Genomic DNA, 17,712 nt, shown 5'->3' with positions numbered 1-17,712 from the left:
AGATTAGAAAAATAGAGGGCTATGGGTAACCCTAGGTAATTTCTAAAGTAAGTACATGTTCAGTACAGCATTGTGGGCCAAAGGGCCTGTATTGTGGAGTAGGCTTTCTATGTTTCTATGTTCCTTTGGGAAAGCAATGGATGTTAAGTTTCACTCCAGAATTTTGAAGTCTGCATTTGATATAACTTTTAATTTAAATTCAATTATTGGGAAAAGCATTATGCCTTGATGCTTTAAGGGACTAGAATAGATAGTTTACCAATTGGTGCTGGGTATCTAACTGATTTTGTTCATTTAGAATCCATCAAAAAAAACGTGGCAGCATACAATGGATAAATTCCTCTGCTGATAACTGTTAGGAACTAATACACAGTTTTATAGAATTGGTAGTGTTCCAAGTTGTCCCTAAACACATAATTTGTTACTCATTTTGTCTCTTTCATACCTTTTTAACTATTTCCATTGGCTAATTGGGGTGGTCACTTAATTGGGCCAAAATGCACTAGCCCAATGTGTCCCAATTAACTGGAATCCACTGCATATGATATGATAATGAAATAATAATTAGTACGTTGGCATACCTTGGTCACAATATCCAAGTTACTGAGAATGCAGAGACTACTTATGCATGCATTTTAAAGCTTTCTTGGAAAGAACAACTATTTAATGTTTTTAATGGAGATACGCGAGGGAAAGGAATTACAGTCTCAAATGTTCTGTATCTAATATTTTGCAACTTATTTTCTTCCCATTCACCAGCATTAAACCCAAGAATACATAAACGTAGGAAATTCTGCAGATGCTGAAAATCCAGAGCAACAGGCACAAAGTGCTGGAGGAACTCAACAGGCCAGGCAGCATCTAAACAGTCAATACACACAAAATGCTGGAGGAACTCAACAGGCCAGGCAGCATCTGCAGATTTTAACTTGTTTGTGAATAAGCAGTTGATATTTAGGGCCGAGTTCTGATCAGTCCTGATGAAGGGTCTTGGCCTGAAACATCAAACATCAACTCTTTATTCTTCTTCCATAGATGCTGTCTGACCTGCTGAGTTTCTCCAGCAGTTTGTGTGTGTTACTCAAGAATACATAATTTGGTCACAGTTCAATTGACATAAAAATACCAAACTCCATTTTGTTGACTGACAGCTTAAGTGCAAAAAAATACATTATTTTTCTAAAGAATTGCTTTGAAGAGACATCATATTTTGGTGTGTTGGCACTTTAGGTTAATGAGTTCGGGGTGAGCTTACATTGTGAATGAATATAGAACTGGCATTTTAGTCGTTGAACTGAAATATATTGTATTAGTGCTGCTTGAATCTTGTAGTTTACATGAATAATTCATTCAGATGTTACAAACAAAAGTGACCAAGTTGCATGTAATATCATTATTTTGATGAATTATTTGTTTCTGTAACTTAAAATAAAAAGTGATATTCTGCAATTACTGCTGCTTGCATTTCTTCATCATGTTATAAATATAAGGACCATAAAACCATAAGATATAGGAGCAGAATTAGGCCACTTGGCCCATCAATTTTGCTCCACCATTTCATCATGGCTGATCCTTTTTCCCTCTCAGCCCCAATCTCCTGCCTTCTCCCCGTATCCCTTCATGCCCTGACTAAACACAAATCTATCAACCTCTGCCTTAAATATACCCAATGACTTGCCCTCCACTGCCTCCCGTTGTAACAAATTCCACAGATTCATTACTCTTTGGCTAAAAAAATTCCTCCTCATCCCTGTGCTAAAAGAATTCCACTCTATTCTGATGCTGTGTCCTCTGGTCTTAGACTTCCCTTTCACCACTTGATAGGTTTCAGTGAGGTCATCCCTCATTCTTCCGAGTTCCAGTGAGTACAGGCCCAGAGCCATCAAACGCTCCTTTTAATCCTAGAATCATTTTCATGAATTTCCTTCGAACCTTCTCTAGTGTCAGCACATCCTTTCTTAAATAAGGGGTCCAAAATGAATGAAAAGAGCATTGAGAATGTTTAACTTCCCAATCCAGTTATTTATTAAATAATTGGCTCTTCTGCTCTACTAAGATCCCTCTGTTAGCGACTTCCTGCCATTATTTCTGTATTTTACACTGGCTCATTTGAAATTCTACTTGCAAAGTTTGAGATAATTTTCTGAATGTGTAACAGCTGTAGAACAGTGCAGTCCAGGCCTTTCGGCCCATAATGTTGTGCTGACCTTTAAATTTTCTCCAAGGTCACTTTGCCTACTTTTACCTCGCAATTATCTCCATCCAGGAGAGAAAGGGGTGGACTTGCTTTGTTTTTATCCTATACAGTTTTCTGATGTGGAGTTATGTAGAAGTCTACAGCACAGAAACTGGCCCTTTGGCCCATCGAGTCCATGCCAAACCAATTAAACCACCTAGTTTAAATGACATGCACCGTGACTATGGCCCCGCATACCCCTCCTATATCCATTAACCTACCCAAACTTGTGACTCTTTTCTGAAATATATCAGGAGCATCAGTGCCTCTCTGCCTGCCTGCTTCCAACCCTTTGAAGTTCAAAGTAAATGTATCATGTGTCATCATATACAACCCTAAGATTTATTTTTGTGCAGACATTCATGGTAGAACAAAGAATCAATGAAAAACTACCCACAAAGACTGACTAACAACCAACGTGCAAAAGAAGACAAACTATGCAAACACAATAAATAAATAGATAGATAGTTAACAACTGAGAACATGAGTTGTAGAGTTCTTGAAAGTGAGTCCTTAGGTTGTGACACTCTCTAAACAATTCATCTTGGAGGATGTAAGTGCTACAGGAGGATAATTATTGACACAGATACCGTGCTCTTCCTGGGTACTGGTGTGACTGTAGCCTGCTTGAAACAAGTGGGTGCCTCAGACTGCCAAAGTGAGAGGTTTAAGATCTGAGTGAACTCTCCAGCCCGTTGATTACTCTGAACCAGAGCGAGAGTAATGAGCCAGTTTTACTCTAGCTCATGTGAAACTATATTTCCTTATTGTACTTTCTCTGTCTGAGATAATTCACTGAATGAGTCACTGTCGTAGAACACAGAACATTATTGAGGTAATTTACTGAATGAGTCACTGTCATAGCACAGTGCAGATCCTTCGCTGTTGCGCTGGCCTTTTAACCTACTCCAAGCTCAATCTGCCTACTTTTACTCCAGGGGAGAAAAGAGTGAAGCTTCTCTTACCCTGTACAGTTTGCTGATATGTGACACTTCCCTGAAGTATCTGTGCTTTCAGTTTACCTCTTCACCTCACCTGACAGGCTATTTGATATACCTAGGGGCTGAATGGGGCACTCAAAACTCCTCGGTTTGTGCTCCGTAGTGAAATAGAACTGTTTTTTCTAGTGAAAGAGAGAGAATCCTGTGTTGAATTCAGAAAATGGGACATCAAAAACAAAATATCACTAGTTACAGATGGAAATCTGAAATAAATAAATTGACATTGATTCTAATTAACATTAATTAAAAGAATTGAAATTGTTTCTCTCTCCATGAATGCTATATGAACAATTCAATTATTCCACAGAGAATTCGCACAACAAAGAAAATCAAATCAATGTTGCTTTTACCTTATATTTTATAAAATTCAAAGTAACAATCACAACACCACAAGAAATTAAGGCAGAAATTCAAAAGTTATAAACATATTTTTAAAACCTATTGAGTCCTGAGGTTTTTAACTAAGAGGACAAAACTTATTGATCACTGATGTATGTTATGAAATTTGTTGTTTTGCAGCAGCAGTACAGTGCGAGACCAAGGGTTCCTGCAAGTGACAATAAGAAAGAAAGAAATTATGCAAGAGGGGATTTGTAAGGTTTGTTCTCGTGTTCATGGGTCGTTCAGAAATCTGATGGTGGAGAGGAAGAAGCTGTTCTTAAAACATTGAGTGTGGGTTTTCCAGCTGCTGTACCTCTTCCTTGATGGTAGAAATGAGAAAGGGGCATGTCGACAAAGGTGACATTCTGTAACAATGGAGGCTGCCTTGTTGAGCCACCATCTTTTTAAGATGTTCTTAATGGCAGGGAGGGTTGTTCCTGTGATGGAGCTGGCTGAGTTTACACCCCTCTGCAGATTTTGCTAATCCTGTGTAACGGCACCTCCATACCAGATGGTGACGCAAGTAGTCAGAATGGATTCCAAGGTACGCCTGTAGAATTTTGCTAGAGTCTTTGGTGACATACCAAATGTCCTCAAACTTCTAATGAAGTAGGGCTGCTGACATGTCTTCCTTGTGCTGAAGACAATTTGGAATTTTGTGCATTAGGTGCCACACTTCGTGGAATGAGAGGCAGGATAGACAAGCGTGTGATGCACATGTGGTTCCTAAAGGTTGTTATAGGCAGGGGTGGTAATGGGGATGAGCTCCCACAGCCTATTGAATACTCCCATTGTGTGCATCTCAAGTAGCCTCTGACAACCAAGTCCAGCTCCTGGCCTTCCAGTGTGGCTTAGCTACTAAACTGGTAGAACTGTTTCTACTGACAGAAAGGAAAAAGTCAGATTACTGATGTCTTAAAGCCAGTCGCTTTGGGTGGATGGGGCTCGTCAACCATGGTTGGCAGCTTATCTAGTAGAAGGAGAATTCTGATCTCAAATCTGCACTGCCTTGTGATTATACTGACTTGAGATGGTCCAGAGGAGATTCACAAGAAGGATCCCGGAATATCCGAGGAGTATTGGATGGCTCTGGGCCTGTACTCACTGGAGCTTAGAAGAATGTGTATCTCATTGAAAACTACTGAACATTTAAAGGCCTAGATAGAGCTTACTATGGTGGGGGAATCTAGGACCGGGGCCACAGCCTCAGAATAAAAGGACGTCCCTTTAGAAGAGATGAGGAGGAATTTCTTTAGTCTGACGATGGTGATTCTGTGGAATCATTGCCACAGTTGACTGTGGAGGACAAATCATTGGGTATATTTAAAGCAGATGTTGATGATAAGGGTTACAGAGTGAAGACAGAGAAAGGGGGTTGAGAGGGATAATAAATCATCCTTGATTGAGTGGCGGAGCAGACTCACTGGGCCAAATGGCCTAATTCTGCTCCTACGTCTTATGGTCAACAAAGCCCAAGAGTAGTGCAACTTTCTACGCAGAAGCAGGTCTTAACTGGAGGTTGAGGCCAACATTGTCATTTAATAGAATCAGTTTTATTATCACTGACATGTGATGTGAAATTTGTTAACTTCGCAGCAGCAATACAATGCAATACATAATAGAGAAGAAGAAAAAATAATAATTTATTATTATTTTATTTTGTAAATCAAATATAGTATACATATAGTGAATACATTAAAAATCATTCAAATAGAAATAATGCATATTAAAAAAGTGAGGTAGTGTCCAAGGGTTCAATGTCCATTGAGGAATCAGATGGCAGAGGAGAAGAAGCTGTTCCTGAATCGCTGAGTGTGTGCCTTCAGGCTTCTGTACCTCCTACCTGATGGTAACAATGAGCAAAGGGAATGCCCTGGTTGCTAGGGGTGCTTAATAATGGACACTGCCTTTCTGAGACACCACTCCCTGAAGATGTCCTGGGTGCTTTGTAGGCTAATGCCCAAGATGGAGCTGACTAGATTTATGACCCTCTGCAGCTTCTTTCTGTCCTGTGCAGTAGCCCCTCCATACCAGACAGTGATGCAGCCTGTCAGAATGCTCTCCACAGTACATCTGTAGAAGTTTTTGAGTGTATTTGTTGACAGATCAAATCTCTTCAAACTCCTAATGAAGTGTAGCCACTGTCTTGCCTTCCTTATGACAACATCGATATGTTAGGACCAGGTTAGATCCTCAGAGATCTTGACACCCAGAAACCCGAAACTGCTCACTCTCTCCACTTCTGATCCCTCTATGAGGATTGGTATGAGTTCCTTCGTCTTACCCTTTCTGAAGTTCACAATCAGCTCTTTCATCTTACTGACGCTGAGTGCCAGGATGTTGCTGTGGCACCACTCCACCAGTTGGCATATCTCACTCCTGTATGCCCTCTCGTCACCACCTGAGATTCTATCACCAATGGCTGTATCGTCAGCAAATTTATAGATGGTATTTGAGCTATGCCTAGCCACACAGTCATGTGTATATAGAGAGTAGAGCAGTGGGCTGAGCACACACCCCTGAGATGCACCAGTGTTGATTGTCAGCAAGGAGTATGCGTTATCACCAATCTACACGGATTGTGGTCTTCTGGTTAGAAAATCAAAGATCAAATTTCATGAGGAAGGTACAGAGGCCCAGGTTCTGCAGCTTACTCAATAAGGATTGTGAGAGTGATGGTATTAAATGCTGAGCTATAGTCGATGAACAGCAACCTGACATAGGTGTTTGTGACACATAGAGCCACATTCAGAGTGCACAGAGATTCTAATCCTCTCCCAAGAAAGGTTAATGTACCTGAATGAAATTTTTAATAATTCATATTCAAGTCACTAGGTATATTTAAAACTGAGGTTCTTGATAAGTTCTTGATTAGTGAGGGGGTGAAAGGTTACAGGAAGAAGGCAGGAGAATGGGGTTGAGAGGGATAATAAATCAGCCATCATAGAATAACAGAACAGACCTGATGGGCTGAATGGCCTAATGCAGTTTCCATGTCTTATGGACATTTAGGTCCATAGAACCACAGAACACTACAGCACAGTACAGGCCTTCAGCCCTCCATGTTGTGCCGACCCATATAATCCTTAAGAAAAAGTACTAAACCCACATTATCCCATAACCCTCCATTCTCCTTTCATCCATGTGCCTGTCCAAGAGGCTCTTAAATACCCCTAATTTTTAGCCTCCACCACCATCCCTGGCAAGTCATTCCAGGCACTCACAACCCTCTGTGTAAAAAACTTACCCCTGATGTCTCACCTAAACTTCCCTCCCTTAATTTTGTACATATGCCCTCTGGTGTTTGCTATTGGTGCCCTGGGAAACAGGTACTGACTATCCAGCCTATCTATGCCTCTCATAATCTTGTAGACCTCTATCAAGTCCCCTCTCATTCTTCTACACTCCAAAGAGAAAAGTCCCAGCTCTGCTAACCTTGCTTCATATGACTTGTTCTCCAAACCAGGCAACATCCTGGTAAATCTCCTCTGCACCCTTTCCATAGCTTCCACATCCTTCCTATAATGAGGTGACCAGAATTGAACACAATACTCTAAGTGCAGTCTCACCAGAGATTTGTAGAGTTACAACATGACCTCTCTACTCTTGAACTCAATCCCCCTGTTAATGAAGCCTAGCATCACATAGGCCTTCTTAACTACCCTATCAACCTGTGCAGCGACCTTGAGGGATGTATGGATTTGAACCCCAAGGTCCCTTTGTTCATCCACACTCTTAAGTAACTGACCATTAATCCTGTACTCAGTCTTCTGGTTTGTCCTTCCAAAATGCATCACCTCACACTTGTCCGGATTGAACTCCATTTGCCATTTTTCTGCCCAACTCTGCAGCCTGTCTATATCCTCTTGTAACCTTCGACAACCTACAGCTCCATCCACAACTCCTCCAATCTTTGTGGCATCCACAAACTTACTCACCCACCCTTCTGCCTCTACATCCAGGTCATTTATAAAAATCACAAATAGCAGGGGTCACAGGACAGATCCCTGCGGCACTCCACTAGTCAGCGACCTCCATGCAGAATATTTTCCTTCCACAACTACCCTCTGCTTTCTTCCTTTAAGCCAATTTTTTTATCCAAAACAGCCAAGGTTCCACTTACCCCATGCCTCATGACTTTCTGGATGAGTCACTCATGAGGGACCTTGTCAAATACTTTGCTAAAGTCCATGTAGACCACATCCATTGCCCTACCCTCATCAATTTCTTTTGTTACCTCTTCAAAAAACTCAGGCTCGTGAGACACAATCTTCCCTTCACAAAGCGATGTTGACTATCCCTGAGTAGACTGTACTTCTCCAAATGCTCGTAAATCCTATCCTTAAGAATCCTTTCCAGTAGTTTGCATACCACTGACGTAAGTCTCACAAGTCTATAGTTCCCAGGTTTCTCCCTATTACCTGTTTTAAACAAGGGAACTACATTTGCCTTTCTCCAGTCCTCCGGCACTTCCCCTGCAGCCAAAGAGGATTCAAAGATCATAGCTAATGCTCCTGCGATCTCTTCTCTCAATTCCCACAACAACCTGGGGTGTATCATATCCAGCCCTGGGGATTTATCAATCCAGCACTTCTTCTTCCTTAATCTCCACATTGTCCAGCACACAGGCCGCTCTACTTCGACCTCATCCTGATCAAAGGACATTTAGGACCTCCCCAAACTCCTCTGCCTCCAGGCACATGTTGCCCTCTTTATCCTTTAGCGGTCCCACCTTCGTTCTTGTCATCCTCCTATTCGTCACATATGCATAGAACGCCTTTTCCTACCATTTTTTCCTTGCCTCAGTGGGACAAACCTATCCTGAACCCAGCTCAAGTGGTTCCTAAACTTCTCCCACATTACTTCTGTGCTTTCCCCTTTGAACATCTGTTTCCAATTTACTCTTGCTAGTTCCTGCCTCATCCCTTCAAAGTTTGCCCTTCCCCAGTTAAGCACTTAACCATTTCGTCTGATTTTATCCCTTTCCATAGCTATGCTGAAGCTAAGGGAGTTGTGGTCACTCTCACCAAAATGCTCCCCCACCAAGAGGTCTGTCACCTGACCAGGTTCATTACCCAGAACTAGATCCAGTATAGCTTCTCCTCTCATCGGCCGGTCCACATACCGTGTCAGGAATCCTTCTTGAACACACCTGACACATTCAGCCCCATCTATCCCCCTTGCACTCAGGAGGTGCCAGTCAATATGAGGGAAGTTGAAATCACCCATAACTACAACCCTGTATTTCCTGCACCATTCTAAAATCTGCCTGCTTATCTGCTCCTTGGTGTCTAGAGGGCTATTTGGGGGCCTATAGACTACTCCCAGCACAGTGATTGATCCCTTCCTATTTCTGACTTCCACCCAGACTGACTCCGTGGACACTCCTTCTGCAGCGTCCTCTCTTTCTATAGCCGTGATACTATCCCTGACCAGCAATGCCACTCCTCCACCCTTTTCTACCTCCCATCCTATTCCTTTTAAAACACCTGAACCCCGGAGCCTGCATCATCCAATCCTGCCCTTCCTCCAACCAAGTTTCAGTAACGGCCACAACATCGTTGTTCCACGTACTAATCCATGCTCTAAGTTCATCCTCCTTGTTCCTAATACTCCTAGCATTGAAACAGACACATTTCAACCCCTTTAACTGGCTACAATTATGTTCTGTCCCCTGCCTGTCCTTCCTCATCAACTCAGAACTCTTAGCATCATGCCCTTGTCCTTCTACCTTAATCCCTGCATTCACATTCTGATTCCCACACCCCCCCCCCCGCCAAACTAGTTTAAACCCTCCCCAACAGCTCTATCAAACCTGAACGCCAGGATATTGGTCCTCCTGGGATTCAAGTGTAACCCGTCCTTTTTGTACAGGTCACACCTACCCCAAAAGAGGTCCCAATGATCCAGAAATCTGAATCCCTGCCCCCTGCTCCAATCCCTCAGCCATGCATTTATCCTCCACCTCATTGTATTCCTATACTCACTGTCACGTGGCACAGGCAGTAATCCTGAGATTACTACCTTTGAGGTCCTGCTTTTCAACTTCCTTCCTAACTCCCTGTAGTCTGATTTCAGGACCTCTTCCCTTTTCCTACCTATGCCATTGGTACCAATATGTACCACAACCTCTGGCTGTTCTCCCTCCCACCGCAGGATATCTTGGACGCGATCAGCAACATCCCGGACCCTGGCACCTGGGAGGCAAACCACCATCCGAGTTTCTTTCCTGCGTCCACAGAATTGCCTGTCTGACCCCCTAACTATAGAATTCCCTATCACTACTGCCTTCCTCTTCCTTTCCCTACCCTTCTGAGCCCCAGGGCCAGACTCTGTGCCAGAGGCACGGCCACTGTCGCTTCCCCCAGGTAGGCTGTCCCCCCTAACAGTACTCAAACAGGAGTACTTATTGTCAAGGGGTACAGCCACAGGGGTACTCTCTAGTACCTGACTCTTCCCCTTCCCTCTCCTGACTGTGACCCATTTCTCTGTCCCCCATGACCCCGGTGTGACCATCTGTCTGTAACTCCTCTCTATCACCTCCTCACTCCTGCAGAACATTAACCATTTTCATGTTGTTATTTATTTTTCATTTAGAGATTCAGCATAGTAACAGTCCCTTCCTGCCCAACAGGCCTGTGCCTCAAAATTACACCCAGATGACCAGTTAACCTACTAACTGGTCCGTCTTTGGACTGTGGGAGGAAACTGGAGCACCTGGAGGGAACCCATGTGGTCACGGGGAGAGATGCACACTGCTTACAGACAGCGGTGGGAGTTAAACCCTGATCGTGCAGCTGGTGCTGTGAGAGTGCTGCACTAACCGTGCCATCCCAAGTGGTTTATTATTATTACCTGTGTCGAGGTACAGGGAAAAGCTGACCTTGCATACCGTCTAGAGCAGGGGTTTTGTGCCATGGACCCCAACCATTAACCGAGGGGTCCATGCATTGAGGCAGAAGAGGATAAAAACAAGAACAGTGTACAGAATAGAGTGCTGCATTTACACAGAGAGTGCAGTGCAGGCACCCATCAAGGTGAAAGGTAAAAAGAGACATGTGTTACCATATAAAAAGTACTCTGCTGTCTTTACCAAAGTGGATGATTTCAGTTTTCCTGAATATGTTCTATATGCCGTGAAATTTGCCGTTCACTTCATCTAATTGTGTCCCTCACTAGCCTTTTGGCATCCGCTCAGCTGACATTGTGCTCCACTGTAATTAGTAATAAGCTTGAAGCTGTTACACTCCCATCCAAATTATTGCTTCAGTTCAAAGTAAGTTTATTATTGAAGTATGTATATGTCACCAAATGGAGCCTATATACTATATATATATATCACCATATATGCTACCCTGAGATTCATTTTCTTGTGGGCATTCACTGTAGGACAAAGAAACACGATACCATCAATGAAAAACTACACAAAGACTGAGAAGCAACCAATGTACAAAAGATGACAAACCGTGCTAATACAAAAACAAGAAATAACAACTTAATAAATAAATAATACTGAGATCATGATTTGTAGAGTCCCTGTGTTCAGTGTTGAGGTGAGTGAAATTTCCCACACTGGTTCAAGAACCCGATGTCTGTTCCTCAACCTGGTGGTGTGAGTCCTAGGGCTCCTGATGGCAGCAGTGTGAAGAGAGCCTGGCCTGGGTGGTGAGGGTCACTAAGATGGATGCTGCCTTCTTGTGACTGCGCTCCCCGTAGATGAACAGTGGAATTCCTAACACTGAGTGTTGTGGCACCTGTAGGTTGCAGTTCCCCTTCCTCAGTAATATCCACAGGCGAGGTCCCAGAGGACTGGTGAGTGGATAACGCTGTACCTCTGTGTAAGTAGGAAACGAGGGAAAACCAGTGAGTCTCATGTCAATTGTATGGAAACTGCTGGAGAAATACTTTGGGGTAGGATATATGAGCATTTGGACACACGTGGTCTAATTAGGGGGAGCCAGCATGGCTTTGTGCATGGCAGGTTGTGCCTTACCAACTTGACTGAGTTTTTTGTCGAGGTGACAAGAGAGATTGATGGGGCAGGGCAGTGGATGTTGTCTACATGGACTTTAGGGAGGTGTTTGACGAAGTCTCTCATAGGAGGCTAATCCAGAAGGTTAAGATCCATGGGATCCATGGTGAATTAGCTGTTTGGATTCAGAACTGACTTGCACACAGAAGACAGAGGGACGTGTTCGGGCTGGAGGTCTGTAATTAGCGGTGTTCCACAGGGATCTTGCTCACACCTCAGCTGTTTGTGATGTATATCAATGACCTGGATGAAAATGTAGATGGGTAGCTTAGGAAGTTTGTGGATGATACTGAGATTGATGGAGTTGTGGATAGTGTAAAAGACCGGCAAAGAATACAGCGCAGTATCGATCAGTTACAGATATGGGCAGAGAAATGGACAGACAGACAGACAGACAGACATACTTTATGTGGTGAACTACATATACCCGTCTGGACACGCCCCCCCTGCTGACTGCTCCTGTGGCTCCTCCCACAGACCCCTGTATAAAGGCGATTGGAGGCACTGCTCCTCCCTCAGTCTCCAGGATGTTGTGTGATGGTCTCTTGCTGCTGACAGTGCTTTCTTCCAGCTAATAAAAGCCTATCTCTCACCTCACGTCTCCGAGAGTTATTGATGGCGCATCACTTTATTGATCCCGAGGTAAATGGCAGATGGAGTTTAACCCAGATAAATGAGAGATGTTGCTCCTTCATGGGCAAATGCAAGGAGACGGTACACTATGATGGGCAAGGCCCTTAACAGTGTTGCAGAGCAGAGAGATCTTGGAATCCAAGTTCATAGCTGCTTGAGAGTGACTATGCAGGACAATAAGGTGGTTAAGAAGGCTTATGGAATGCTTTCTTTTATTAGACAAGGCATTGAGTTCAAAGGTCAAGTCGTTATGTAGCAACTTTATAAAACTCTGGTTAGGCCACATCTGGGAGTATTGAATACAGTTCTGGTCACCCCACTATAGGAAGGATGCTGAGGCTTTGGAGAGGGTGCAGAGGTGGTTTACCAGGATGCTGCCTGGTTTAGAGGGCGTGTGCTATAATGAGAGGCTGGATGAACTTGGGTCATTTTCTCTGGAGCGCCAAAGGCTGAGGGGAGATTCGACAAGATTATGAGAGGCATTGATAGAGTGGACAGAGTATGCTTCTTAGGGTAGAAATGCCTAATACCAGAGGGCATGCATTATAGGTGAGGGGTAAGATTTTTACTCAGAGAGTGGTGAATGCCTGGAATGTGCTGCCCGGTACGGTGATAGAGGCAAATACATTGGAGGCTTTTAAGAGATGTTGGATAGGCACTTGGATGTGAGGAGGGTGGAGGGACATGGACATGGAGGGACTAGTGTTTGGGTGTTTTAGATTTGCTCTTTAGCTGGTTCAGCACAACATTGTGGGCTGAATGGCCTGTTCCTGTGCTGTACTCTTCTCTGTTGTATGTTTTATGTTCTATATTTTCTGTCCATTAATCAACCTAACCCCATCACTCCAGTATATTACCCAATGATATATGTTGAAATTTTCTTTAATAATCTCGTGTGACACTTTATCAAAAGCCTCATAAGAAATCCAATTACCTCAATCATTTTCAATCATTTTCATTTTGTGTCTGTTGCAGCTGCAGATTTTCTCTTGTTTGTGACCTCAATCATTTTACCTATTCTGCTAATTGGTGTTTCTCAATGTGGAAATGCATTTGTCAGATATGCTTTCTCTTTCATAAATCAGTGCTTAGTGAAGCGAAGAGCTGGGAAGTTGATTGGTGCCAAGGTACAGGGCTGGGGAAGGGCGAGTCTGGTTGGAGAGGACAGAAGGCCACGGAAGAAAGGAAAGGGAGGAGGAGCACCAGAGGGAGGGGATGGGCAGGCAAGGAGATAAGGTGAGAGAGGGAAAAGGGGATGGGGAATGGTGAAGGGAGGTCAGGTTGGGGGAGGACATCACTGGAAGTTCAGGAAATCGATGTTCAGGCCATCAGGATGGAGGCTACCCAGACGGAATATAAGGTGTTGTTCCTCCAACCTGAGTGTAGACTCAATGTGACAGTAGAGGATGCCATGGACTGACATATCAGAAGGGGAATGGGAAATGGAATTAAAATGGAGATCCTTTTTATGGCAGATGGAGCATAGGTGCTCGGCAAAACAGTTTCCCCATCTAAGTCAGGAGGCCACACCGGGAGCAACGCATACAGGGGATGACCCCAACAGGACCTCCACCTGGAAGGATTGTTTGGGTCCCTGAATGATAGTGAGGGAGGAGGTGTAGCACTTGATCCGCTTGCAAGGATAAGTGCCAAGAGGGAGGCACAAATGGACAAGGGACTCACGTAGGAAACAATCCCTGCACAAAGCTGAAAGCAGGGGGGAGGGAAAGATCTGCCAAATCCCATTGGAAGCGGCAGAAGTTAGGGAGAATTATGTGCTGGATGCAGAAGCTGGTGGAAGGTCGGTGAGGACAAGAGGGACCCTATCCCTGGGAAGATGAGGTGAGAGCAGATGTACATGAAATGGAAGAGATGCGGCTGAGGGCACCATTGATGGTGGAGGAAGAGAAGTCCCTTTCTGTAAAGAAGGAGGGTATCTCCTTAGTTCTGGAATGAAAAGCCTCATTCTGAGAGCAGATGCGGCAGGAACAGAGGAATTGAGAGAAGGGGATGACATATTTACAAGTAACAGGGTGGGAAGAGGTATAGTCCAGGTAGCTGTGAGAGGCAGTGGGTTTATCATAGACAGTAGATAAGTTGTCTCCAGACACAGAGACAGAGAGCTTGAGAAAGGGGAGTGGAGTGTCGGGAATGGACCAGGTAACTTTGCTGGCAGGGTGGAAGTTGGAGGCAAAGTTGATGAGCTCTGCATGGGTGCAGGAAGCAGCACATTGATGTAGCATAGGAAAAGTGCGGGACGCTCCCCAGTGTAGGCTTGGAACATAGACTGTTCCATGTAACGGACAAAAAGACAGGTATAGCTGGGGCACATGCAGTGAGACCACACTCAGGTTGGAGGAGCAACATCTTATATTCCATCTGGGTAGCCTCCAACCTGATGACATGAACATCGATTTCTCAAACTTCCAGTAATGCCCCTCACCCCTCCCCTTCACCATTCCCATTTCCCTCTCTCGCCTTAATTCCTTGCCTGCCCATCATCTCCCTCTGATGCTCCTCTCCCTTTTCTTTCTTCCAAGCCTTCTGTCCTCTCCTTTCAGATTCCTCCTTCTCCAGCCCTGAATTTCTTTCACCAATCAACTTCCTGGCTCTTTACTTCACCCCTCCCAGTTTCACCTACCACCTTATGTTTCTTCCTCCCATTTTGACTCCTCATTTTTTTTTCTCCAGTCCTGCCGAAGGGTCTCGGCCCAAGATGTCGACTATCCACAGACGCTGCCTGGCCTGCTGGGTTCCTCCAGCTTTCTGTGTGTGCGGCTGATTAGATATTTGCATTAATGAGCAGGTGTGAAGGTGTACCTAACAAACTACACCTGAGTGTAGATATTAATGTTGGAAAACCACAAAACTGAAGGTTAAAGTCACTGACAATAGAAGTGCCTCCGGGAAATGGCATTCCGAAAAAACAACTTTTCAACTGACATTGTTTCTTTTGAATAGAAGAGTTTTAAATGCCTTGCTGAGGAGTCTGGTAGCAATGGGAACAAGGCTGCTTTTGTTTTACCCTTCTCTTGCTGCTACAATAAACAGAATTGCTGAGGCTCTGGTGGAATAACTATGGAAATCCTCATGGTTTCCACATAGCTAACAACCATGATTTACAGAGCATAGTTAATTGTTCTGTATGGGTGTGCAATTCACTGCCGTGGAATGTACGGCCCTCCATTGGCTGAGGTCGACCATGGATGCTGCATCCCAGCTGGTATGCAAGCCTGGGCAGTACGACATGGAGAGCAGGCTCCCCTCTCTCCACGCTACTGATGAATGCTAAGGAACGGCAGAGACCAATGCAGTTTGGCACCAGCGGTGTCGCAGGAGTTGCCAGTCAGCGTTGAACTTAACATTGAACTGCCTTAGGGACAGAAGCTCTGGACTTTCCCCTCGGGGTTTGCTCCCAAAGCTTTCCCCACGTGTGGGTTAGGCCGCAAGGCAGCAGAGGTTTGAAATCAGAGTCCTCCTTCTCCGAGATGAGCTGCCAACCATGGCTGATGAGCTCCATCTGCCCAAATCTGTGAAACTAACTTTTTTTATTATAATGGTTTATCCTTGATTTTGCCTACATGTGAATAAAACCTGAACTCATGGTGTTCTAGTAAAAATTCACAAGCAGATCTTTAGAAAAATTAAACATTGTCTTGGTGGCAGAAGCAGATACATTAGAGACTTTTAAGAAGCAGACAGGCACATGAATGTGAAGAAAATGGACACTGTGCATACAGAAGGGATTAGTTTAGTTGACCATTTGATTACTAATTTAATTGGTTCGGCATAGCAGGCCAAAAAGCTGTTCCTTTGCTGTATTATTAGATGGTTCCAGACAATTCATGAAACTACTTCTTTCACTTTGTTTTCTTTCAAATGTGATTGAGCTTCCGTTGGGACCTGTAACTTACATTTTGGTGGTGTGTTTTCAGGCCGATTGAGTTATTTGTCACTTTGCTGTCTCTGAGAGGGGTCGATGAGGTTTTGAACGAAGCATGCAGACCATGATCAACTCCGTTTCTCACCGACTCAAGCATTGAGGAAGAATGGAATCATCGAGGAGTGAGCGGAAGTTGAGTGGACGTTCAGTGTCGTCTACCAGCTGCCACCGGAGGAAGGTGTCAGCATTGGATGGTCTCCCTCTCCCTCTAACTCGATGCTGCGGAGGATGGTGCTGGAGTCCTGGGTCTTGGGCAGCGGTTTGTGGAATGGACTCTGTAGTTCACGTTATGATGTGTTTCTGGTTCCTGGTCACTCCTTTCTCTGTTGCTGTTGGGTGACTTTGATTGGGATGGCCTACAGATAATGATACAGAGCTGGATTGAACTGAACTGAATTTGCCTGGACTCTTTTGATTTTGGGTTTTATATTCTGTGTTTCTTGCTCCTGTTTTTTGCCATTTGCGCAATTTGTTTTTATTTGTGCTTGGAGGGCGGTGGGGTATGATGGTTGTTGATTTTCTTTGAACGGGCTCCATGGTTTTCTTTGTTTTCTGACTGTCTGTGGGAAGGTGGCGAATCTCAGGGTTTCTGCAGAGAGTGGTGCGGACAGCCCAGCGCATCTGTAGTTGTGAACTTCCCATGATTCAGGACACTTACAAAGACAGCTATGAAAAATGGGCCCGAAAGATCATTGGGGACCCGAGTCACCCCAACCACAATCTATTCCAGCTGCTACCATCTGGGAAATGGTACCACAGCATAAAAGCCAGGACCAACAGGCTCTGGGACAGCTTAATCAGACAAATTAACTAACACTGATATGAGTGTATTTCTATGTCACATTGACTTCTATTTATTATAAATTACCATGATTGCACATTTAGGTGGAGATGTAACATAAAGATTTTTACTCCTCATTATGTGAAGGATGTAAGAAATAAAGTCAATTCATTCATACGAATACTGCTTTCATACTTAGATAATAAATGTACTTTGAATCTTTGATGCTCTATGTTAAGCCCCAGGGCTCTACTGCCCAAGCTCTCTCCAACAGTGAGGGGGGGTGAGGTATAACTTGTAACTAGGTCACAAGCAAGAGAGAGTCTGCAGATGCTGGAAATCGGAACCACACACACAAAATGCTGGAAGAACTCAGCAGGCCAGGCAGTATCTATGGAAAAAAGTACAGTTGACGTTTCGGGCTGAAATTAGGTGATAATTGTCTGTTTAAAACAAAGTGCAGATTTTGCTGACCAATGTTGGCTGTTCTGAACAGAGCTACTGACATTTACCATCGACTCTGGAACCTTTATACGAGCATAGGTGAGCAAGGGAGCTTCAGACATGGAACCAAGACTTTTGTTTGATTTCTGTTGGAAAGGGGTGCAGCAGAATGGTTCAGAATTTACGATTTTTTAAATATCGTTTTTCAGTACACAGGTGTAAAGGAGAATTCAAAAATTGTTACTCCAGATCTGATGCTTT

General features: G+C 44.0%; 1 protein-coding gene across 2 annotated transcripts in view; it reads left to right on the top strand.

The window, feature by feature from the left end:
- The window catches only part of gpr63 (G protein-coupled receptor 63), a 96,696-nt gene extending 79,531 nt beyond the window's left edge, over positions 1-17,165 (top strand). For both annotated transcript variants that reach the window (XR_012100346.1, XR_012100345.1), the window contains one exon: positions 16,219-17,165. The gene's annotated coding sequence lies outside the window, so the exon portion shown is untranslated. The remainder of the gene's footprint in view (positions 1-16,218) is intronic.
- The last annotated feature ends 547 nt before the right edge of the window (positions 17,166-17,712 follow it).

The sequence above is a fragment of the Hemitrygon akajei genome, chromosome 9 (genome assembly GCF_048418815.1).
Source record: "Hemitrygon akajei chromosome 9, sHemAka1.3, whole genome shotgun sequence".
Lineage (NCBI taxonomy): Eukaryota > Metazoa > Chordata > Chondrichthyes > Myliobatiformes > Dasyatidae > Hemitrygon > Hemitrygon akajei.
The sequence above is the reverse complement of the archived record's forward strand: the minus strand, read 5'-3'. Positions and strand labels throughout refer to the sequence as shown.